Below are 25501 nucleotides of genomic sequence, written 5' to 3'. Positions count from 1 at the left end.
GCCTTGAGGGTTTCTCTGACAATAAAGACGATCCCACCGCCTTTGTGTGTGGGTCTGTCCTGGCGGAGGATTGTGTAGCCAGGGGGTAGGGACTGGCATATGGCAGGACCGGAGGCTTCGTGTAGCCAAGTTTCAGTAATGGCTAATGCGTCGAGCTCCAGGTCAGTGATCAGGTCATGGATTTCTGTGGCGTGGGCTTGCATTGATGAGTGCAAGTTGAATTTGCGTGGTAGTGTTGTTACTGGGTTTGGGTTTGACAGTGATCAGGTGACGTGAGGTGTTCAGTTCCTGACTACTTGTTGTTGAGGTAGTTGTGCTCATGGGGGGTTTTCGCGGAGAATTTGGGCTTCGTGGCAGCTGCTCTGAGAGAACGGGATCCTAATATTTGGTTTCTTAGGTGTAGAGGTGGCCTGAGCTCCTCGTGAACGCTGAGATAGGGCACTGCTTGATAGATGAGGTGTGGAGATCTTGGAGGAGGCAAGGTGGGGCTCACCTATAATGAGAGCTGGGAGGAATGGTGTAGGGGGAATATTTTGTGAGTGAAGAGGTATGAAAGGCTGGTGTGTGGCCATGTTGGCGGTGGTGGCATGGTCTTAGTTGGAATGGTGGGCAGGTATAGTAGGTTGTGGGCACAGTGCTGTTGTAAGATTAAACACAATAGTGGCTTAATGCCGCAGCAGGATAAGAACACAGTAGTAGCACGGATGGGGTTACGTTCTGGTGCTATGGGTTAGAGTGAACAAGCATAGACACGATGGTGGCACAGTTAATGGGCTCAAGCGAGCAGGCATAAACAAAATGATAGCACGGTTAAAGGGCTCATGTGAGCAGGCATAAACAAAATGGTGGCACAGTTAATGGGCTCATGTGAACGAGCAGAGACAAGATGGTAGCACAGTTAATGGGCTCAAGCAAACAGGCATAAACTAAATTTTGGCACGGTTAAAGGGCTCATGTGAGCAGGCATAAACAAAATGGTGGCAAAGTTAATGGGCTCATGTGAGTAGGCATAAACAAAACGGTGGCACAGTTAAAGGGCTCATGTGAGCAGACATAAACAAAATGGTGGCACAGTTAATGGGCACATGTGAACGAGCATAGACCCGATGGTGGCACAGTTAATGGGCTTAAGCGAGCAGGCATAAACAAAATGGTGACATGGTTAAAGGGCTCATGTGAGCAGGCATAAACAAAATGGTGGCACAAATGCCTCAAATGGGCAGTGAATAGCAATAGTAGCATTCGAAATACTCTGGGGCAGTGCAGTGCATTACTTATGCTTAAGGAAGTGCAGCGAGGTAGGTGTTGTACACAGTATTAGGGTCAGTTTGTTGCAGAACACAGTGAATAGGCAGATACATATCATATTCTGGTGAATTTAATGGATTGTTCCGTGTCCTACTCACGTTAGCGTTGTTGGGTGGGAATCCAGACCTCCACCTAGGTATGAAAGGCAGCAGTAAGTCAGTTCAGTGTCCAACAAGGATTTCCTCTTGTGCGAAAAGACGAGATACGAGAAGGAGCCTCTGTGGCGAACAGGGGGCAAACAGGGCCTTAGTATCGACCTTCATAGGAGGCCGCTGGGGCTTCCTCCTGCCGGCGGATGTTGTCTGTAGTTGAGCAAGTTAGTTGCCGGGCAACGAGGCTAGAGCCTCGATATGGCGCAGACTAGGGCCCGCCATTAATAAATCAGGCGGAACGAAGTTTAAGAACTGTGAATAGCGTTGGAGCTTGGGCAGAGCTCTTTACATCAGGTAACAGGATTAGAAATCCAAATCCAAGCAGGTGAGGAATAGGGTTGGGCAGAAAGGCCTTACCAAAGATGATGTGTGTAGATAGGATACACGTGGAGGCTGGATGCAATGGTGTGATGTGCGTGTACGGCACGCATCAAGCTGCTGGCTGGCTGCTCCTTGCGAGGGTGCGTAGGTACCATAACCTGCTGCGTAAACCCAAGGTGTTTTAGATAATCTACTAGTGTTTTAGCTGCAGGATCCTCCTTGCATCCCAGCCATAGATGTATGTCACCATGAGCAATACTTTAGATTGAGGTCTGAGCATGGATAATAACAAATTACTCAGATGGAAGGAGAATTTTTTCATGGTGGTTGGGGGTCTATAAATCTAAATCAAAGTACTTTCAGGATCCGTCCTGATTTTTACATGTAATAATTCACAGTCCTGTATGTGTTGAATATTCACCTCCCAAACTTCTAGATCTGATTTAAAAATAAAGGCTACTCCACCACCTTTACCATTCTCCCTATCGTGCCGGAATAGACTGTAACCCGCAGGCACAGCCAAGGCTATAGTAAGACTAGCAGCACTGCACAACCACGTTTCAGTCACAGCACATATATCAATATTTTGATCAATGATATATGATGCCTCATTAGTGGAATGTTTCACCAGCGAACGAGTATTGATAAGAACAACCTTTAACTCTGACTCATGTCCAGAACAATTACCATTCAAACCTTCCGAGTTAACTATCTCATCCTCATGTTTCCCATTTGTGACTCTCGATACTGTTCAACAATCCAAAATGGTCAATCAGATACACTAGTTCTGGGAATTCTACCCTGTTCTGGAGAATAATTTGAGAAATATCCCTCTCGGAATTTTGGAAACTCATTCATGAGGTTCCGCTTTGATACGTTGAAGACAAACTATATCTTGAAAAGATGGAATCTCCTGAATGATGAATGGGGGTGGTGTAGACATTGTAAGAAAGAAGGTATAGAAGAAACTTTGAAGCATATATTACTGCAATGTCCTACGCTTCTAAAGCAACGGATTCTATACTTCCAACAATTTGTAATACTCTTGCACGCGTTTGACACTGTATTGTTATGGCATCAAATTAGGCATAATAACTCGACTGTTTTAAAATTGAGAATAATGGCATTTCTGAAAAACCTTTGTGACTTATCCTGAATGATCTGTATGAATTCTTTTTTCATTTTTTGGATCTACAAGAAGTATTGTTTTGCACCTTTCCACTGAAATTGAGAAATTTTAACGTTGTTCAGATTAAGTTCGAATGAACCGTTATCGAACTTGACGATCTTAATCATTGTATTTTCTTGATGTATTGTTCTGTACTGTTTTATTCGAATTGTTATTTTTATAATGTTCTTTATATGTTTGTATGAATTGAGATTGAAGATAATTGTATGAAATGTTTTATCCTTTTCTGATGAACTATTTTGTAACGGTTTAAACAAACCACAAACAAATAAATAAATAAATAATAGTAAGACTAGCAGCACTGTATAACCATGTTTCAGTCACAGAACATATATCAATATTTTGATCAATGATATATGATGCCACATTAGTGTAATGTTTCACCAGCGAATGAGTATTGATAAGAACAACCTTTAACTCTGACTCATGACCTGAAGAATTACCATTCAAACCTTCCGAGTTAACTATCTCATCCTCATGTTTCCCGTTTGTGCCAATGGTACATTGCACATTATTAATCTCTTTCAACTAAGTGCATTCCAGGCTGCGAGGTGTAATTTCAGCAATTAATTTAACTGGTGTAATTCTAGATTCACCAGTGCAAGAGACCTCCAGGCCGTTAACCATGTGACAACAAAGTTCTGACTGTGTTGGCGGCAAAAACCTATAAGCAAGTATCTACTTCCATGTGGTTCGTTCCAGATCCAATATTGTCAGTGCTAGTAGAAAGAGCAGCTTCTGCCATGAATCTGGCTACGATCTCTGCACTCCGCGTTGTACCCCTCAAACTCCCTAAGCTCTTACTAGTGCATGCGGAGAGGAGGTTTTCCCTCATCATACTTCCATACGCCTCTGGACGCGTCACGAACAGGCACAGAGTGGGCTAGACATCCCACTCCGGCACTCACGCTCCAGTGTGCTATTAAGTACTAGATCCGAACTACAATACTTATGGGAAATGTAACTTAACTTAGTAGAAGTAGACACATAGCTGCACACGTTCATCAAAATCACAAAAGTTAATGCCTGTTTGGCCTGGCCACAAAAAACAGCCAAGAAATAAATGAGTGAGGGAAGGACTACAATCCATAATTCTTAGGACAGTGAGATCAGAGAGATCGACCTTGGTGTGTGGATACACTGTTTAGCGCAACCACATCCCTGCGGTGTAAAAAGAAAATACCTCAATAATCTCACACTGGTTTTGAGTCAGTTGTTGATCCCTCAGCCATTACATATCATTTCAGTAGTGGGATCACAGGGGAGGAGCTCCAGGAGAGTGTATGTGGAGAGGCTTTGGATTGGAGAATTTAAGATGCTTGAGGTAAAGCCGCCACCTTAAGGCCGAAAAACCTATGGAACTACCGCCAGCGGTAGTTCTGCCGAAAACACAATAGAGTCCTATTGTGAGACAGGCATGGTATCAAGAGATGATACAGACAACAAATTGTGTATTCAACAGTAGACTTTTTATTAAGAATCAGGATGGATGTAATGCCTAACTGGCCCTATCGATATGGTGGGGATTTTCCAACCTAAACAAACTAAGCAAAGTCTATGTCCGTAAGTCCAAAACAAAAGGTGTCTGTGTCAACACCTATGCTTGCTCTTACGTCTAAAACAAAATGCAGTGCATGGCTATTGTAACTTAAATAATGTTCAACACAAAATCTGGAGCAGCTTCTAGCTTCCTTCTCCAAGTTCAGGATACAGTTCCAACAATGATTGTTTGTCTGTTTGTTTTTTATTGTTTATATAGCGCGCCACACCCTAAGGTATCTGGGCGCTTTGCAAGACATCTTGGAATACATACATACAGTTAGAGCTTAGTACAAAATACATACGGTTCAAGCATAGTACATAAAGATCACAGTACATAGTGGATTCTAACTTACAAGCTCAGACGGTGAGGTAGGTTCTCATTTACAAACTCCGTCCCTGAAGGCCAGTGTTGTCATTGGTGAGGAGTAAATTTTTGGTATTGAACCTGAAGCTGTGGAAGTTTAGGTCCGAACGTAAGTTGAGTGGGAGGGCATTCCACGCTAGTGCTGCTTGTACTGGAAAACGAGTGCCTCCGGCTCTTTTTAAATTGAAGCGTAGTAAGAGAATGCAGAAGGAGTTTGCTGATCTGGTAGGTCTAGCTGATGTTTTAGGAGTGATTTTGTCTATTAGGTATTTCGGAGCCGCATTGTTTAGGCATTTGTGAGAGATGGAGACAAGTTTATAGTAGATTCTGTCCTGGATAGAGAGCCATTTGTAGCTCCTTCTTGTTTCAGAGATATGGTCCTTTCTTGGAATGCCCAGTGCAGTTCTTAGTGCATTATTTTGCAAGTTTTGAAGTTTGTTTAGCACTTGTTTGTTCGCACCTGTGTAGAGTGCATTGCAATAATCAAGTTTGGCCAGGATTAAAGCATGTGCTATAATCAAGCGGCTATTGGTGGAGAGGTAGTTTTTACATGCATTAATAAGTTTGCACGTATAGGCGGTCGCTGTCGCAGTGGCATTGACTTGTTTCCTAAGGTTCAGAGCGGAGTCGAGATGGAAGCCTAGAGTTTTTGTTTCTTTAGCCATTACCATCTATGTTGAACATGGTGTATTTAGGACTACGTTTTTTGAGGTAGGTGGGCGTCATTCAAGCATAGGCTATGGGTCGCCACCCAGGCCTGAATAATGAGCTACATTTTGTTCAGTAAGTCGTTGTCCACCTCGTAGTTGCCCGAAAGTGGGATCAGTATCTGGGTGTCATCTGCATGGTTAGTGTAGATGACACCCATCTGGTCCAGGATATAGAATAATGGTTTGGTAAACACATTATAAAGTGTTGGGGGGACGCAAGATCCTTGTGGCACTCCGCAAGAGATGGAATAGGGTCGGCAGCATCTGTAGGAGAGAAGACGCTCATCATTCTGTTGTTTAGAAAGGACTTGATCCAAGTTGTAGCCTCAAGTGAGAAGTTTGCTGCTGAAGAGAGATGCTCACAAAGTATCCTGTGGTCTACCAGATCAAAGGCAGCAGATAGGTCCAATAAAAGAAGTAGTGCGCATTGTCTATTGTCCTTTATTAAGTCTATCTGAGTCTTCAATTCTATTAGAGCTGTTTCAGTGCCATGGAGAGGTCTAAATCCCAATTGTCTGAGCCCTAGGAGATGGATTACCTCTAGGTACGTCTGGATTTGAAGGTAGGCTGCCTTGTCGAAGGAAGGGGACTGCGGTTATTGGTCTGTAGTTGGTTGGGATAGTTGGGTCAAGGGTAGCTTTTTTAAGTAAGGGGAGAACCCACGCGTCCTTCAAGTTAGTTGGTACCTGGCAGGATTTAAAGGAGACATTTATTAACCTGATAATAAAAGGAGCGAGCTCTCTTACTCCATCTTTTATGATTTGGGCAGGGCAGATGTCCCCTTGACAATGCAAAGGTTTCAAAGAGGTTATGATTTTTCGATCTCCCTAATTGTGACTTGGGTGAATTTGAATTCTGGTAAGGTATTAGTCAAGTCAGGAGTGTCCTTTTCCTGAGGTGTGTCGGAGCTGTTAATGTTAAGTCTCTTTAGGGCAATTTTCTTTTGCAGGGTTCTGATTTTATTGTCCAGGGCATTTTGGATGCCAGTGCACCAGTCTTTATTTTTAGGGTGAGAATCATCAGGGGCTATAGGTGATTCTAATTCCCTTAGGATTCTGAATAGTTCCTTAACACTGGAGCTGGCATTCTATCGTTGTATGTTTCCTGTTTAGTTCTGTTGATCTCTGCTTTGTAGCGATTGCAGGTTTCTGTAACTAAGTCTTTGTTATCTTTAGAAGGTAAATTTTTCCATATAGCTTCACATTTCCTTTTTTCAGACCTCAAGGCTTTCAGATGAGGAGTATACCAGGTATTAAGGTGGTCTTTGGGCTTATTCTTGCGGAGTTTCAAAGGCGCAATAGAGTAAGGCCATTGTCATGGTATTATTAAAGAGATCTATTAGTTCTTAAGGTTCTTCAGTGCTCTTGGCATTCAGTATTGGGATTAAGATAGGGGTCAGTTTTTCAACAGTAATGTTGCGCTTATTTCTAGTGAGTAAGGAAGGCGCAATAGTCTTGGATATAGTGACTGGACGGTTCGCATTAATAGAGAAGCTGATAAAGGAGTGGTCAGTCCAAGTTTGCGGTTCATTGGCATTAATAGTCGTGGCACAGTTATGGTCAGCTAACCAATACAAGGTTCATCCTTTCATGTGGGTAGGTTGGTTGATTCTCTGCGTGAAGTTCAGTTCATTTAGAGATTCCTCCAGGGATTTGGCAGCCTGGTCATTGGGGTCTGAAAGGCCTAAATTGAAGTCACCTAGTATTAAGATTTGTGACATTAGTTTAGTGTTGTCTGAGAGCAGTGTGATAAGGTCCTCCTCGAAGTCACCAGTAGGGCGGGAGGCCTATATATAAGGTGGATGGTGAGTGTGCTAGAGTGGGAGGTTTTTATTTTAGCTGTGATGAGTTCGCACAACTTTAGTGATAGGGTAGTCGCCGGTCCTATTGCCAAGTTAGCTTGAGCTATGAAGGCAACGCCTCCACCTTTGGCATTTGATGGGTTCAAATGTTTTGTCAGGACTTGGGTTTCCCTTCCCCAATCTTCAACTATCGGTTCACAAAACAATGTTCCCAATGGAGCTCAGGGATCCCTTCCCCAAGCTTTAAGAACTGGTTCACAAAACAATCTCCCCAATGGAGCTCAGGGATCCCTTCCCCAAGCTTTAAGAACTGGTTCACAAAACAATGTCCCCAATGGAGCTCAGGGTTCCCAATTCTCCTGGATCTGTTGGGGCTTCCTGGTGTAGGTGCAGTTGACAGGCCGCATGGCCCACCCATTAGAGGCCCCCCACACAGTTACCCTTGCCCCAGATTTCTGCCACCTTGATTCCGATGGGCTTGGTGGTTTACGACCAACACAGAAGCTTATAAGTTCATAACTTAAGCATTTCTCTTTCCACTTTATGATCTTTCATTTACAGCCTTCATTTCCACTTGTTTAGCTTTATTTCGCTCATTCGCAGCTTTCATTCTCGTTTCCCAGTGGTAACACTTCATATGACTTTCTTAATAGCCTTGTTTGATCAGAAACTTTTAAACACATCTACTTCCTTCAGACGTGACCACATTGATACATTGTTGCTACAAAATCCATTTCTAACATTGCATTCTTTGTAATTCATTCTTCTGCTTTGATCTGAGGCTTTCGAGAATTTTCCGATCGCACGCGACCATTCCCCTACAGTATAATTCAGCAGCGTTCATGTGCATACCGGGTTTCTCGCATTCTATGAAATTCACTGGTCGCGCCGCTCTTTTCTTCAGCATCCTCGGTGAAATGAGTTCTGGTAGTTGAGGTCATGGTCTCATCGCCTGCCACTCAGACACCCCTGAACTGGGACTTCCACTCAGGGGAATGTGCACTGTTTGGCCTTAGCGAAGGCACCAACACTCTCCACGGTTTCCTTTTCCCACCTTCCCCCGGCTCCCTGGAGACACTGCTCCCTCGCCAGGCATTTCCATACTGCTTCACTATACAGTCCTTCAGCGTCTCAACATTCTGTTCTCCTTTGGCTTCCTGCAGATTGGGCTGGCCTCCCTGATGCTTTCTCTTTTAACACTTTCAAGTACCGGTTTAGCTCCCTGCTGCTTCTGTATGTTGGAGGGAGGTGCAGCCTGTCTCTCAGGCACTTAGGTGTTCGACTAACACCCGGAGGCAACAAGCCTGCATACCAGCTTCTCTAGGAAGAGCTCAGCTCGGGACTGCTCCCTGTTGGGTGGATTCTGCAGAAGGGAACTCCAGCTCTCTTGCCAATCGCAAAACCCAACCCCAGATTCACAGGGTCTTTGGTCTTGGCGTACTCTGCTCCACAGCACAGTTCCCAACTTTGGTGTCTCCAGCTCCTCAGGTAACTCCTTCTTATCCAGGCTTCTCGGTCTCTCTTGGCTGTTTGTGGACTCCACCTTTTATGCACTTGTAAGATTCTAACAGGCTGCAGGTGTACGGCCTCAGACTCAATTGCCTGACCACACTCAAGAGGGCATGCCTGACCCTCCCTAATCCTTGCAGGCATCTTCCTCGTCCCAGTAACAAAGTAGTGAAATAGGTTACTAGTGTTTATCACTCCTAGTCACCTTTTCCTCCTCTCAGTAGCAGGTAAATTGACATTCCTATTCTTCAAATCAATATAAATACAGATACGTGTTTTCCCTCTTTTTTCCCCCGCAGGCCATGCCTAGCTACTGCTCGCAGGGCACAATATGCAACTGTCAACACACGCTTCAGCGCCATAAGCCACTACGGTGGTGATGGTTACAGTACAAAACCTGCATCTGTATGTGTGCGTGCGTGTGTGTGTCGCAAAGGCAGCATGCTATAAATGAATATGACTGGCATACATTTCGTGCAACAATCCTTCATGAAAGTATTCACAGTGGCGGTACTGGTGAATATTTGGACACAGGCAGCATGAAAATAGTTTTCACAGGGCCGTGCTGGCATATATTGTGGACCCCATCATGAAAAGAAGTGTTTTCCTGGCCAATAATGGAATATGTTCAGGCGCACATGCCATTGCAAACATGTGCATTAGCGGTAGCTCCCTTGAATATATTGTGGGCATCACCAAGAAAATGTCTTACAGTGCGAATGCTGGCATATATTGTGGGTGCAGTATCCTGAAAATGTAAACTGCTTCTTTATTTATGTATGGTTTAAATTAAACCTTTACAAAAATGTCCAATCCTTAAAACTTTAAAACATTCAAATATTCAAATATATATTCTTATTTATAAAAGTCGCTTGATTGTAAAAATATTACTACTGCTAATTTCATTGCTATCAAATTTCCATTCAGCATGATCTTCCATAGATTATCGCAATCCACACTTGCTAAATCATGAACAGACGTCTTAAAATACATAATTCGGGAGAGTAACATAGCTAGGTATAGCAGCAAATGGTGTAAGGTTTCTTTTGACCCACGGTCAGCACAGAATCTATAAAATGGCATCTCAGAAGGCTCCTAATACAAATAATTCCATTAGTTAAAAAGTACATTCAATCTAAAACATAAAAATACCCCTCTAAGGACCCCCCTTTTTCTGAACTACTCCTAAATGATTATAAAGAGTAGTATTAACCACTGATTCATGTGTTTCAATACAATCCATTCTGTGAATCTGTACTTGTGGTAAGTGGATTGGTCACTAGCAGATCACCTGTCACTCCAACTTTTTCCATGATGTTAATACAGTAATCAACATATTCTCTCATTTCCCCTCCACCATAAAGTTAACATCCTCCAACAAACCCTGCTACTTAAGGATTGTAGACCTCATTTGTGATGAAGGACCGCTATTGGAACAGTCTGTGGTATAAAATAAAAGACCCTTCTCCACATAATTGACTCATAATAATCCAATTAATCAACTAGAAAGTTTGGGAAGATCTCTAGCCCATATATACAATTTGGTACCACTTTCCCCATATAAGATTTTCCTACGAGGCGCACAGAAAATGTACCACATTTTTTATCTGTCTTTGATATGACATGATATTTTATTTATATCGCGCTCGTACGCAAGTGTTTCAGGGCGCTACCAGGCAACGGGAGGGGAACGAGGGAGAACAAAACGATCTTACTAGGCACAGTGACATTTAAGAACACGCAAGTGCATGGAAGAGGGAAAAAGGGGGAACGTGCATGGATGGGAGGAATAAAGTGGAAAGTGCAGGACAGAGGAGATAAAATAATAAATAATAAGTAAAATAAATAAATAAATAAAGGCAATTAACTGTGGTAGTGCGGCCAGCAAGTGGCGAGTGCTAGATTTGTCTGATAGGGTATAACTGATTAGTGTAGGAGAAAGTGGGTGGGGGACGGTATGGGTACAGATACAGACCCCATTGCAAAGGGTACCCCAGAGGCCATGCAGGAGGGTGGCAGGGTGTGCAGGTACCTGTGAATAGAGGGTGTCCAGGTGCACAGTACCGAAAGAGAAACAGGTCAGCAGGGGAGAGGAGGGGAAAAGGCAGAAGCGAAGAGGAAGTTCTTGAGATGTTTCCGGAACCAGAGATGGTTCTCATCAAGTTTAAGGGTGGTCGGGAGGCTGTTCCAAAGGGGGGGCCCCAGCAGAGAACAGTAGTCTACCCCTATCATCTGCATATCAAGGGACATAGCTATTTGTTTAAACACATTTCTAATAAAATGTTTCCATGGATGAGCTGTGATTGGGAAGCCTAAATATACCAAACTAGTTTTAGCAATCAAAGGTTTATCCTTAATAAACCAAGTAAAATGATGTTTCTTATTTTTCCTAAAAATCTTCATAACTACGGTTTTAGGAGGATTAATGCATAACCTATGGGCCTCAATAAAATAAATGCTTTAATCAGTCTTTGAAGGCCTATGGGTGTTCTATCAAATAAAATGAAATCATCAGCGTATGCCACCCATGCAATTTTTATATCGCCTAGTTTGGGAGATACAAAAGAAGCATCCTGATTGATGGTGACGAAACTATATCGACCAGGGGACCCTTGTCTAAGGCCGTTATTTGTTTTCATTTTGACATGACACCATCATTTCTAAGTCTCACTATCAGTATATTCAATACATTCTTTGGTAGTCCCCATATATTTAATTTGGCCCACAGGAGGTCTGTGTCCACCAAATCAAAAGCAGCGGATAGATCTATTGAGACCAGATAAATAGGCAGCAACTGATTATCCCATGCCAAATTCTGCATATAAGTCATTGAAAAACACAATCTGTCCATATCTGTCCTCTGAACCCGATTTGAAATGTTCTTAAAATACCATTCTCTAAAGACCATTTCCCAATTTCCTCTAGTAATATTGCAGCAAATATTTTAGAGTTAGCATCTAAGAAGGTCACCGGATGATAATTCTTCGGGGACATTTGATCCCCTTTTTCATATATAGGAAAAACAAAAGCTGATTTCCATGTAGATGGTATAATCATATTCTCTAAGATGTCCTTGAACAAGATCGATAAAATATTGATTAAAGAGTGCATTTGAGAGCTGATTGGCTCCCCCAGCCCTAGAAGAGCTAGCATTTGGAATCTTTATCTCAATATCATAAACTGAGAAGTCTAGGGACCAATTTACATTAGTTGGTTTGCATATAATACTGCTATCAGTTTCCCAACACCCATACATTTCACCAAAGTACTGCACCCATGAGTCCTCCGAAATGGGGTTAGATAATCCACTCACCTGATTCGATTCAGCTGCATTTACCACTGATCAAAAATGCAACTTCTTTCTCTCCATCAATAAAGCCAACATGGATTCCCCGCCTCGTTGATATAGGATATGACGGTAACTATCATATCATTTTGTTACTTTTGTTTTATATTTTTAATCCTCAAATTTTTTTAATCACATTTCAGCTCTGCCTTTTTGATATCACGTATGGCCTTCCGGTTTTCCCTTTTAAGACCTTGTACATAAATATCAAACATGTGTTTATGTGTTGCCCCCCGCACTCTCATACAGCCCCTCTTTTGGATAGAATTCATGTCCAGCTCTTTATGGAGTTAGTCATTGCTCCGACCGAGTATTTGTTGAGCTTATCTTCATAAGTGGTAACTGTGAGCTCTTGTGCGATAATTACATTGAAACTGTGGGTGTTGCTATCATTCCACTTCAGGCGGTTTCCTCCCTCATTCACCTGCACAGAACTCGGCCCAGTTTCAGGAAATAACCTGCTATTGACCTGGAATTCTGCCACCAACATAATTATGATCACTTGTGTTGTTTCCAATGATATCACATTTTTTGCACTGAGCCAACAGTAAACCACTTGCAAAGATATAATCAATAACAGAGCGAGAGTTACCCCTCTGCCATGTCTCAAACACATACCAATTACTACCCAATGGTTCATTCAACATACTGAGGCCCCATTCCTCCATTAATTGCCTCCACTGAGACCCCTGTATAATTTCCCTCCAACCATCCTGACTCCACTGTTTATCACTCTTTTCTTGTAATGTATCATCTCGACAATCAGCATTAAAATCTCCAGCTACTATTAACTGCCCCCGTGAGTAGGTTAAAAACCAATCCTCCAAACGAGAATGTATCACATCGATCATTACTTGTTTACAGATCTCAGAACCTAGATCGCAGTGAACACCCACAATTAACCCAGCAGATGGGTGGCCTTTTTAACTCGTGGCTATCTGGCAAGATAACACATATCCATCTAGGACCGGAATGGCTGTTAACCAGACTTCTTGTAAATAAATAATAGAAAACGATCTTAGGTAGGAGCATATAGTAGGGTCCGACAACAAGGCTGCAGAGCCCCTAGAGTTCCATGATGACAAGGTGAGACCCTGTTCTTCACTAAAGCTGCTTTTTAGGATCTTTCAGCTGCATGATTGATTCACGCAAAGCCATTGCCAACCCACCACCACTCCCCATCTTCCCCCCGATTCAACTCCATTTTATTAGACCAATCCCCTAAAGGGCTCTCCTTCTCTCCAGTGTGTTTGCCTCTGTCTTCTTGTCCTTTACCCCACCCCATCCCAATCATCTTATTTCTGTTATTTATGTAGGAAGCAAGATTATATCCCAATTTATCAAGAGTCGTTGATAGTTTTAGCAATTCCTCGTAGACAATTATGATGGGAAATATACTGTAACACAATCTAACCTTGAGGATTAACCAACTCTACATAATCAATGTCCCTAGTTTGAATGAGGCGCAAGGCTGGAACATTGTTGAAAAGGGCCAGGACCACAGATCTACTCAAGGTGCCCTGTCCCCCTCTATCCATCATATACTCCAACAATAAACCGTACGTACCATCCCCCCTAAATTACCTATTTGTCCTGTCCTCTGAGAAGAAACATTCAATTAGGTCATGTGATCGGAATTCTACCTATTTTCATTGTGTAACTCTAACCACTGTGTTTGACATTGTACGTATAAACGACTGGAGTCCACTATCACCTCTTTATGTGAGACTGGCAGTTGTGTTTGACAATGTACATCACAACTAGGATTCGCTAAAACCTCTTTATATACAAGGGGCTCTCTTTTATCCCCCATTCCAAGAGGGCTAGTCACCCCCTAAAATCTCCATAAACTTATTGCCCCTAAAGCTCCTAGATGTATCCCTCTCTAACATTTCTTGACATTGTACATCTCGTTTCCTTCCCCCAATTTCCTTTATTTCCAAGACTTTTTGCTGCATTCCTTGGCTCTACTCTACTCTTTCTTCGATAGTGGAAGTCTGGCTCTCTTTACACAGTGACTTTCAAACTTTCTTTCTAGTCTGAGCACCCATTGGGCGCTTGAATATTTCAAAGTAAAAGTAAGGAGGCCCTTTCCATGCCTATACTTCGGTGGCTACCCAATATTTGTTACTCCTTCCTACTCCCTTATTTTTCAAAGCCTCCTGTGTGCTTTTGGTGACCTTGTTTCCATTGGATTTTTCATGCTACTCTACAAAACCAATTCTAAATTGTATCACTTTTTACCCAATTTTTCTCAAATCGCACATCCCAGGGGCTAGCACACTCCCTACATGTCCATCCTCCTGTGGCATGCTGTCCACACACATCTACACCCTTTGCCATGTACTCTGGAACTCTACGCATACCTTTCCCTCCTCAAACTCTGTGTCTTGTTCCAGTAACACTCCCTAATCCCCATGACCCAGCCCTGTGTGGCATTTCCAGGCCCCAGCAAATACCAACACATTGTTGTGGGAGAGGTGGTATATCCCGCCCCCCGGCACCATTCCCACCTCAGGCAAACATTGTGTGAGCAAAGGGGGGAGATATCTCTGCCCCTCCTGTACAAATTCCTATCTCCCATTTTAAATATAAGTGTATAAAAGTCTAGCTAAATGCTTGTAGCCTGACCTCCATTTTGTGTCTTTTCCAACGCCATCTTTTTCTAGGCCCTCTGCCTAAATGTCCACTCTCCCTCTCCCAGCGCTGCGCACAGCCACCCTCCGGCCACCTCCACCCTCTGTCAGCTCAGCGCAATTCCTGTTCTCACAGAAACACGGCCATTCATTGTTGCCATTAGCAAGTATCAAGCACTGACAAAATGTGCTCATCCTAGACCGTGAGAAAAAGGCCGGCTCAAGCCCCAGCGCCCCATCCATCTCTACGGACTGACTCATGCCCTCTCCACCCCCTCCCTGCCAAGCAACTGTCCACTGAACCCATGCCCCCTATTCCCTTTGAATGCATCCTAATCCAGAGTGGTCCATACATTCTGGTAACACTAACATCTATCTCCAATCTATCTCCAATACCTCCTCTCCTTTACTCTTGCTGTGAAAAGTCTCATTCCTAATAATAACCTAGTCGCTCCACCTACCATTACTAGGAACAAAAAGAACATTACAGCAGATAAACTCATGGCACTTATAATACCCTTCCTTAACTTCATTGCCTGATACTAGTGACCCCGAATATAACAACACTACGACTAAAGCCTTAGACATGATTGTCCTACTAAAAATGAGGAAAAAGTAAACCTAGAGCTCACCTGAACTCCTGCTTTTCCCCGTACCTCAAAACCTTGAGAGCAGAAAAAAAAATGTGAGGCCACCTAGAGACACCAAACAAAAATAATACATACCAAACAGGAAACGTACAACAACAGGATTCTTCAAGCAAACTCAAGTACAAAAGAACACTTTGTAATTTTAAAAGAGTTGGAAGCCCCCATCCCACCAACAGATAACAGCCTGAAGGACACATTGTGGTGCTCTAATATTCAGGATGCCTTATCTCACAAAATTACCCATCTCCAAAATAAGATTGCTGAAAAGAAACGCAGACCTAATGCAGACATACCTGCCAGTACCCCAACGCACCCCACTAAACACTCACAATGCTTCAGCTTTTCAAGAGTCTCAATCCTTGAGTTTGAAAAAATTATCCTTTCACTAAAACCCTCAAACTGTCAGGGAGACAAGTGCCCAGCCCAAATTATAAAATATGCTGCAAGAGACCCCCCACCTTTCATAACCAAGTTAATCAATGTCTATTCTGCATCTGGTACCATCCCTAGCAATTTAAGGGAATCTTGGTCCTTCCTCTCCTCAAAAAACAATTGTTGGATCCTTCCATCCCTACGAATTATAGGCCTATCACGACAGTACCATTTTTACTTAAAATATTAGACCGGGTGGCCTATCTCCAGATACAGGACTACCTGGGGTCTAATCAGCTCCTGGGACTCCACCACTCTGGTTTCATACCCCAACACGGCACTGCAACGGTGCTAATCGATCTCAAAACCCAGATCGACAAGTTCAAGGACAAGGGGAACACTGCCCTGTTACTCCTCCTTGATCTCTCGACTTCCTTAGATTTTGTAGATCATGACGTGCTTTGCAACCACCTCGACTCAGCCGCCCTCTTCGCATAAGATGCTATAGTTTGGATCCAATCCTTCTTGAGCAACAGGACTATGAGAGTCTTCTCACCATTTGCGGCGGCAGACTCCATTCCCATCACATGTGGTGTGCTGCAGGGCTCCTGTGTCTCGCCCACATTGTATAACATATTTACTAAGCCCCTATTCGATAATCTGGACCGTCTGGGTGTCACCTACACTAATTATGCAGATGATACCCAGATCCTGATACCGCTTACCGGGGATTATGACAAGGATGTGGCCTTAGTAAATAAAATCTACCTCAACATTCAAGCATGGATGGCCGCCCATGTTCTATGCTTGAATGATGACAAAACCGAGTTCCTCATTCTGGGAACTACAGTTAACCTTAACAAACTTGGACCTAAATATACCTCTATCAACATTGATGGTAACCTCATTAAGGTTGCTAAAGAGGTTAAAACTCTAGGTTTCTACCTTGACTCCACCCTTACCTTTGCCAAACTGGTCAATGCCATGGCCTCGTTTTCTGCACATACCTGTAAGATAATTAGAGCTGGTAAACCCTTTCTTTGCACGGTTAGCTGTACCACACTAGCCCGTGCCCTAATCCCTAAACTTGGGCGCCAGCAAGCATTTTATGAATAAGATACACATTCTCCATAACAGTGCCTTGAGAACGGCACACAGCATCGCTAAAAGAGATCATATCTCAGAAGTAAGGAGACAGCTTTTCATCAGTGATAAATTCAGGCTGAAAACTGTGTCGCTGACTCATAAATGCCTTAACAATGCATCCCCCTGCTACCATATGGAAAGAATCAACAGAAAAACGACTAGCCGACCTACTAGGTCTGCCAATTCAGATTGCCTAACCATACCTAGATTCAAATTAACAAAAGCTGGAGGGAGTAGCTTCCCGGTCAAAGCAGTGCAGCTATCGAATTCCCTCCCACCCCATATGAGGACGGATCAAACCTTTCTCAAATTCAGATATAACACTACTAAATGGATCAGAGATAATAATGACTTCTAACTAACCATCCTTAGCACCTATCCCACCCATTTCATGAACCACAGCATCACCTTTATAGACCTGACTATATAACCATTGTACATTTCGGAATAAGTTGTATATTAATACTGTAAATTATGTAATTACGCACTGTGTGCTCTCTTTTATGTACATATCCGACTTACATTTCCCCAAATGCTTGTCACCTACCTGGGATCTGCTGTATACCTGTGTAACCTGTGTAACCTTAAACTGAAAATATTCTTGTATCCTACTGTCTCCTGCGCCCTGATATTCTTGGGTCTGGTGCGCATTACAAATAAATAAATAAACAAACAATATGTTTAAAAACGTGGGGCTCCAGAGACCACAAATCAGAGATTGCCCCTTCTGATAAGGCACCTGAAGGAACGACCGCTAACCCATGCTCCCAAAAAAACATGGGTTAGAATGTACCTATTTCACACCAACTGCCCCTTTTTGATGTGATAGTTTATGGCAGTCATTATTTCTCGCATGCCAATGTCTGATATTTAGCTTAGTCAGATAGCTCTACATTATCTCTGTGAACTTCGCCCGATGTTAACCCTGCAAGGATGAGCCCAGCTGACGATGTGTACTGTGACTGATGGAAAGACAGCAACCAATGGAACCCAGGCATCCCCTATGGAGCTGGGAGTAGTATAGGTGCCTAGCCAATCATGTTTGTTATATTGCACCATATGCATGACCTCATCTATGACGCCTGGTGCCTTTTTAATGTGCTGCCCATGTATCTGTTGGCAGAGCGCTCTCGGGCAGCAGAGTTCTTTGCTTGCATTTACTTTACTTATATACATTTTGTTTTCCTTGCAATTACTCTCCTGGTCTCATTCCCTAGTGGGGTGTGCACTTTATTCTGTCTATGTTGACACGTGCATGCTAAGGTGCCTATATCCTATATCCTATATGCACACAACCCATTAACCTTCTATACAAGCCTATACAAGTCTAAACAAACACACATGAAGCCAAGAGGCCAATGAAGTAGAATTATGTGAAAGTGACTTGGTACACAAGGGCAGGAGTTGAAGAACCAGTGTGGCCCATAACCGAGGGATCATGTTTGCGTGACCTGTGATGGATGGCCCGTGGGGTGGTCTGACAATTGCACCTAGACCAGTGAGCCCTGAATGAGTTGTGAAACAAACCAAGGAGAGATATTGTGAATAAACTGGTGAAACCAACCAGAAGACGAATCAAGTTGTACTTATTGACAGACTAAAATAGATCTGGCGGAGTTGAAGTCTTGGTGAAGGGCACCGTGAGACTTGAGGAACTGTACATGTCTCTTGATGCCTCAAGACCCCTTTATTTTGTTTACTGTGTTGCTTGGACCTTGGGGAACGGAACCCTGAGGATTATTTCGAACTGTGTTGCCTTGATGTTAAGAAGGTAATCTTGAGACATTTTGTGTAACTTTCCTTCACTTGGGGAAGCTGAAAGAAAGCTGGGAGCTGGAAGAAGCTCAGACTCTGAGTTGAGCACTGTTTATTTTGTTAGTAACATCCCTATATATTTGGTTAGCGTTAGTTGTGATGACAAGAATAGGTTTTGGACGCAGACAGACTTTTAAGTTGAACTCTTTGACTCAGACGTTCCTTAGTTTTGTTCAGGTAGCGAAATCATACCTTAGTATAGGGCAAGTTAGGCCTTCAACCATCCTGACATTTAAGTTAATAAATACTTTTTGTTGGAACTTTAACTCTGTTGTCTGTGCCTTGCTTCATGATGCCGTTACAGTGTCTCTATAATAAAAGGGTGGTGGGTGACAGTGTTAGTGAGGAAGGCTGGCGCAGAAAAGCTGTTGTGAAGGTGAGTGCGAGTTGGAAGCCACTGTTAGATGTTTGCTGGTCTGGCTTCTATTTTGTTGAGGAGGGGGAGATACCCTGGGATGTGTTTGCTGTAAGGGCAGATGGAAGATAGCTTGGATTCACTGCAGTAAAGTGCATTGTAGGTAGGTGTGAGAGGGTCAGGGGCTTGACCCTGTCAAGGGGGAACAGGGACCCTTCCCGACTTTGGGTAGGCAACTTGCAAGAGTGTATGTCAAAACTGAGGTGAGGTAGTTGGGTGGGGGCATGTCCCTGAACCCCATGAAAGTGTCTTGCTTGGTAATGGTGGCCCCACTATCGATCAGTTCAGATGAGTCAGAAGGTGTAGTGGTGCTGGACTGAGAGACCAGGCGGAAAGAGGACGGTGGAGCACAGTGTTAAGAAGTCTGTGGTGGTTATGAATACAGGTGCAGGTAAGGTATTTATTGATATGATTTATGACATGATATGGCATGTATAACGCGCCAATACACAAGTGTTTCAAAGCGCAAATGTATTTATTTAATGGATATTTATCAGGCGCTGATGCAACAAGACGTTTCAAAGGTGAGAGTGGAACCCAGTGTGAAAGGTTGACTGAAAGTGTGTGATAGAATGGGTGTGAGAGAAGGAGGGTTGAGAGTGATAGAGAGAGTAGAAGGGATAACGTTTGGAAAGGGGGGGCGAGATTGAAAGACAAAGTGAAAGTCAGGGTGAAAGGGAGAGGAGCTATATTTGAAGGGGGGTTGGAGAAAAGAGGGATTAAAAGGAGGAGAGGGAGTGGAGAGGGAAAAAGAAGAGTGAGAAGACGGGAGGGATAGAGGAGGAGAAAGGATAAAGACAGGAGGGAGAAGTCGTAGGAGAATGAAGAGGGGATGAGGAGTGGAGAGATATAGAGAGGAGGTCGGGTGAGAGTGAGAGAAAGAATGAAAGAAACAAACCAAGAGAGAAATAAAGAAAGAACTTGGAGAGGGGAAAGGTAGAGCAAAGGGGAAAAGAAAGGGGGACAAGACCAGGGAAGGGAGTGTGAAGGGGTGAGAGGAGGAGAGTGTGAGAGGACAGGCACAATATCTAAATCCAGACTTATTGAATTGTAGGACCCCAAGAGAGCAGGTAAACCCTTAGAATGGCCCGGGGAAGTGAGGTAGATGAGGCTGCTGTCTTTAGGCCCTCATCTGTACAGTAGTTTAAGGTTGAATAGTAGGCATTAGCTATCTCTAGTTGCTCCTAGGCATATAGTAAAGCCTGGGTTAGGGTGGTGGGAGTCCACAGGAGGAGGATGAAAGAGTCAAGGACGCCCATTTGTTGTACTTATTGCAGTCTTACAATTCAAACCCTTGAACCATTTTCCCTATGTCTGTGAGACTTATTAGAGCTATTTGTGAAATAAGGAAAGGATAGGGTAGTACTCTGCATTTAGTGGGCTAGACCTTTTGGTTTGTTTCAAGGGACGTGAATGTAGTATAAACACATTAAAGATGTCAGCTTTTCAAACAGGTTCCTTTCAGACGACTCAGGGTTAGAAAGTAAGACATAGAGGAGAATCCTGGCGTTTGCACAGTGTGGTGGCTAGCAGTTCAATCACCAGCTTAAAAAGGCATGGAGTGGCTGTCTCATTAACGTCGTCGGAATTCCGGAAATCCGCTCCATGGAATCCTATGGGACCTCATGGAATGGGTATTTACCGACGTTGCCGGCACCTTGACTATGCCGGTAATAGCGGGATATCAGGTGCTGGTAATGGTAGGGGCAGTTTGCTGGTACCCCACCGGAATTACCAGCAGGATACCGGCAAACATGTAATAAGCCCAATTGTCTTAAGTATTGTGTTATGTGCTATTTATTGGTTGTATGACTTGTTAATGGCGAGACCCAAATACAAATGGATTTCTCTCGATATTACCTCTCAGAGCTCAAGGATATTGCACCGGGTGTTTGGGTGTACAGTACGATGGCTACTACGTGGACTTTGGCCAACGAATGGGCTAGTTTAGTCAGATGTAGCACGTATGACAAACAGTATTTGGTGCAGCTTCACATGTGATCAGATCAATGTCTTGGCCAGTGCACCGGACAGTAGCTATTTTCCGTTATTTACTGTATTACTTGACAGTGGAAGGAGCTCTGTCGGTTCAAACAATTTGCCTCCATTCTTAGAGTATGTCAACATGGCCAAAATCCATGGATTCAGGAGTCAAACAGCGAGATTGAAGGAGGCTGGGTCGTGGTTGAAGTTTAGCTATGGGGCTATAGGTCATGCCTGGGTGAGGGATGACAACAGATCTGAGAATCAGTACTGTCTTGGCAATGCCGGTGCAAGCAGGATGAGTTTGCTTGGCTGCATTCTTACCACCTGTAGAACTCTGGGGATAAGGCGGAAATGCATAGAACAAATTATTATCCCAAAGGATGTAAAACACTTCCCTGAGGCTGCCAGGTTGACGATTAAGTATATTGTTGGACGTCCCCAGGCTCGAAATATGCAGTGTACCCGGTGTTGACTTAACTCCCAATCGTGGCAGGACTGCTTCTCTCTGCTTTTCAGAGTCGGCTATGCAGTTTCTGATTACTGGGAGGCACCAGGGGATAAGGAATACTCCTTAGTGCAGTGCCCACTTCCACAAATTCTGTGCTTTGTTAGAGAGGATTTGTGACTGCGTATCCCCTTGGTTCCTGATGTAAAACATTGCTGTGGTGTTAACTGTTAGAATGTTCATCACCTTTCACATGGAGTAGGAATTACATTAGTGCCCAAAAGACAGCCCTGAGTTCCAGAATATTTAAGTGCAATTTCTTCTCTACAGGAGACAATAGACCCTTCACTTGATGGTTCCCCAAGTGGGCTCACCAGCCCTTTAAAGATACATCATTTGTCAGTGTGATTTCAGATAACCGCTCTGAGAATGGCACCCCTTTCATTAAACTGCTCTATATCTGCATGACAGGAGGTTCCTGCAGAAGGTTTTCATTAATACAATACTCTGCTGAATTTCCTGACCCCTGGTGTGACCGTGCCACGCAAAAGGCGCATGAAAAGCCCACAGTTGCAGACCTGCGGAATGCATGATGACAGTATTCTGAGGAGAGATTTGAAACCCAAACAGTGGTGGTGTTCTTTAATTTTAAGCCTTGTACTTTGGTTGGTAAACTGCAAAGGCATTCCTGTGAGGGTTTTGCTTGTAAGGTCACGGTGTGCAAGAAAGCTCCCAGAAAGACTGTGTTCCTTGACAGAGCTCAGATGGCTTGCTGAGAGAGAATCCCAACAATGCCAAGACTCTGTTCGGCACCTTGGGTGTCCTGTTCCTCCAGACTGTAGAGATGGCGCATGTATTCCTCCTCTCTTGAGATGTGCTGCTGCTGGCGCTGGGCCAGCTGGAGCTGGTGAAAACGCTGGGTGCTGCTTTATTTCCCTGCCGCTATGAAGTGCAAGTACCTGTCATGCTTTCGATGGATTGGGTTGTGTAAAAGAGCAGCCTCATGTCTAGGGGTGAGAGGAAATCTCCTTTCTGAATTTGATTCAGACTCTTTTGCAGCCAAACCATCTGGAATGACTGGGGCCACAGAAACTTGTTGAGAAATCTGAGGTCCAGGATGGGTCTCCAATCCCTCAATTTCTTGCGAATCAGAAAGCAGCAGATGTAGACATTCATTCCATTGGCCTTGTGGATTTTGCTCTATTGATTGCTTAGGAAGGAGTGCCTTCACTTCTAACCTGTGTGTGGAGGGCGATCATTTTTTCTGAGAGAGGTTTTAGGGTGTGCCCATGGGATATTATTTAAAGCACTCATTGGTCTTCTGTAATCTGTTCTGACTAGTCTGCATATGGGGTGAGCCGCCTACCACAGTGGAGCTGAAGTTTGGGGATGGCTGGTAGACAAAGTCAGTCCTGCTTTTTTTTACTGGCCTCACGGGTACGCAGTACGTCATTGTCCGCTATCCCCACGATAGGAATGGGACATTGCCTTATATTAGTATCCCGCAGAGTAAGTGGCACCTATGTGGAAATGGGGGTGATATGGCAAAAGGCAATCTGTTGATTCTGGAGAAGCAGGCTGTGGGACCTCAGGACTGAGATTGTCTGCCATCGTTCAGAGTGCCCAGACATCAAGCTGTTCCGGTTTCTATTGCTAGGAGACTATCATCCACTTGCCAAAGAAGCCTTGATCATTGAACGGCATGTCAATCAACTTGGTTTGAACTTCTGGCCAAAAATGAGTGGTTTTTTGTCAGCCTTGGTGATGAAGCACCGCTCCATTAGCCATTAGCCTGAGCCCAGTGTCAGCGAGGCCCACTGCTACTTAGATTGCATAGTAGCACGCAGCGTCTCCTTCTCGGGGGAACATGTCTTTCAGCTCTCTATCGCATCTTGCTAGTACGGCTATGGAATGTGCAGCCTTAACCAGTGTCACCGGTGTGGTGATGATATGCTTGTGCAACTCATCAGTTTGCCTCCCTTCTTTGTCTGGGAGGGAAACGCAAATGGGGAAGATGGAGTGGACGGCCTCTTCCTCGCAGCTGTGGAGACCACACAGTCTGGGCATAGGTGTGTCTGTAAACATGTAGGGGTGCTGTCTGGATCCCTGCACTTATTTGTCTAAATGATCCCTTCTGTCTGGGGCTCTATTTGTAATTCGCATGGACATTAAGCCATCGTCCCAGACATTTTCCAAGATTGGGTTGGACACAATCTTCTTCCAGGATTATTTTCCGAGGCTTGTAACCTGAGAGTCAGTTTTGACTCCACTCTTTCTTTCTTTTCTCATATCTCCTCTGTGGCTCGATGTTGCCATTTTCATCTTTATAGTATCAGTAGGGCTTGTCTTCTTTCTTTTCACTCTCTCTTGGCGACTCTACTGTTCTATACTTCTGCTTGGCTTCCCTGCGTATCAGTTCGCTCCTTTTAGGTCTATCTATATAATTCTTCTGTTTGCCTTCTTTTCCGTCTCCTTGTGATTCTATTCTTCCTGCTCTTTCGATCTATTCATTGGCCATCCTTGGAATCTCATCTTCAAGTTCATTTTTTCTGTGTTGTTTTCAATTGTCTTCATGGAATGACTCCTACCTACCCCCCTTGTCCTTGATCTCGTTGTACTTATCTTCTCACCCCCTTCGATCTCGGTCCCAATTCCTTCTTTCAGTCTCTGACCCCCCTCATGCCTTTTCCCTTCGCTCTCTTAGCACCTACATTCTGGAATAAGCTACCTTTTGATATTCAGTCTTCGTCCTCCTTTTCTCTTTCATACTCGCCTCAATTCATTTCTGCTTTCAACCTGAATGTTTTGGCAACTGATTTAACATACACCTTTTTGTACTGTGTCTCTTTTGTTCAGTGCTTTGGCATATAGCACTTTATAAATCCAATAATAAATAAAAATACAAATATATCTTGTTACCAATGTCTAGAGTCCCATAAAGGTGGGGCTTAAAGCCATCCCAGCAAAGTGCCACCTATCTCTGTCCTCCGTCAAGTACCAATGCGTCCGAGTTGGAAAACGGACAATTAAACCACAATTGACAAAATTTGGGAGTTTCCAGAATATCCTGCCTCCAAGATGAAGAAGGAACTGTGCACACTCCTTTGCTTAGTGGGGTACACATATGTCGACCAATTGTTTAATCCCAATGTGTCCCAAATGCATGAACAGTGACAAAGTACTGCCATGGACCTGCACTTTACCAGTTTGAGAAGACGGAAGAAGGTGGCCCTGCCACATACTCTTAGATTGAGAATCTCAGTACTGCCTTTGTTTAACAACTCTTTGATAATTCCATTTTCACATTCTCATTTTCAACAGACCCAGTGTTTTCTAAGTCCGGCCAACCATCCAATATATAACCACAGTTTGTACAACCCATGAATGCTGCCAGCTTGTGAACCTCTGAATGCTACCAGTTTGCAATGGTAGTGTTATGATGCAAACCTGAACGCTTTAGTATTTATTTGTAAGATATGAGGAACAGAGACCCCCAGGACGGCCACCAACTGGCACACCCAAGAATCCCTTTGAAAGTCAACAACGACCACAGGCTAGCCTTAGAACTTCAACATGTCAGCATTCCACATGACACAGGGACACAGAATGACATAACAATGCTCCCTCCAAGCCACATCATAACACATCTCCCTCCTTTCACACACACATCATCACAAATTGAACACACTTAGATAACACCCCTCTTCACCACCGCAACTCTGTTTTTATGCCACACCTGTCTACCAGCCACTCTTGACAACTCCCTTTTTAATCCCAACCTCCACACTAAACTC

This window comes from Ambystoma mexicanum, chromosome 3q (assembly GCF_040938575.1).
Source record: "Ambystoma mexicanum isolate Mex_15411 chromosome 3q, UKY_AmexF1_1, whole genome shotgun sequence".
In the NCBI taxonomy this organism is placed as follows: Eukaryota; Metazoa; Chordata; class Amphibia; order Caudata; family Ambystomatidae; genus Ambystoma; species Ambystoma mexicanum.
This window is presented reverse-complemented; position numbering follows the sequence as displayed.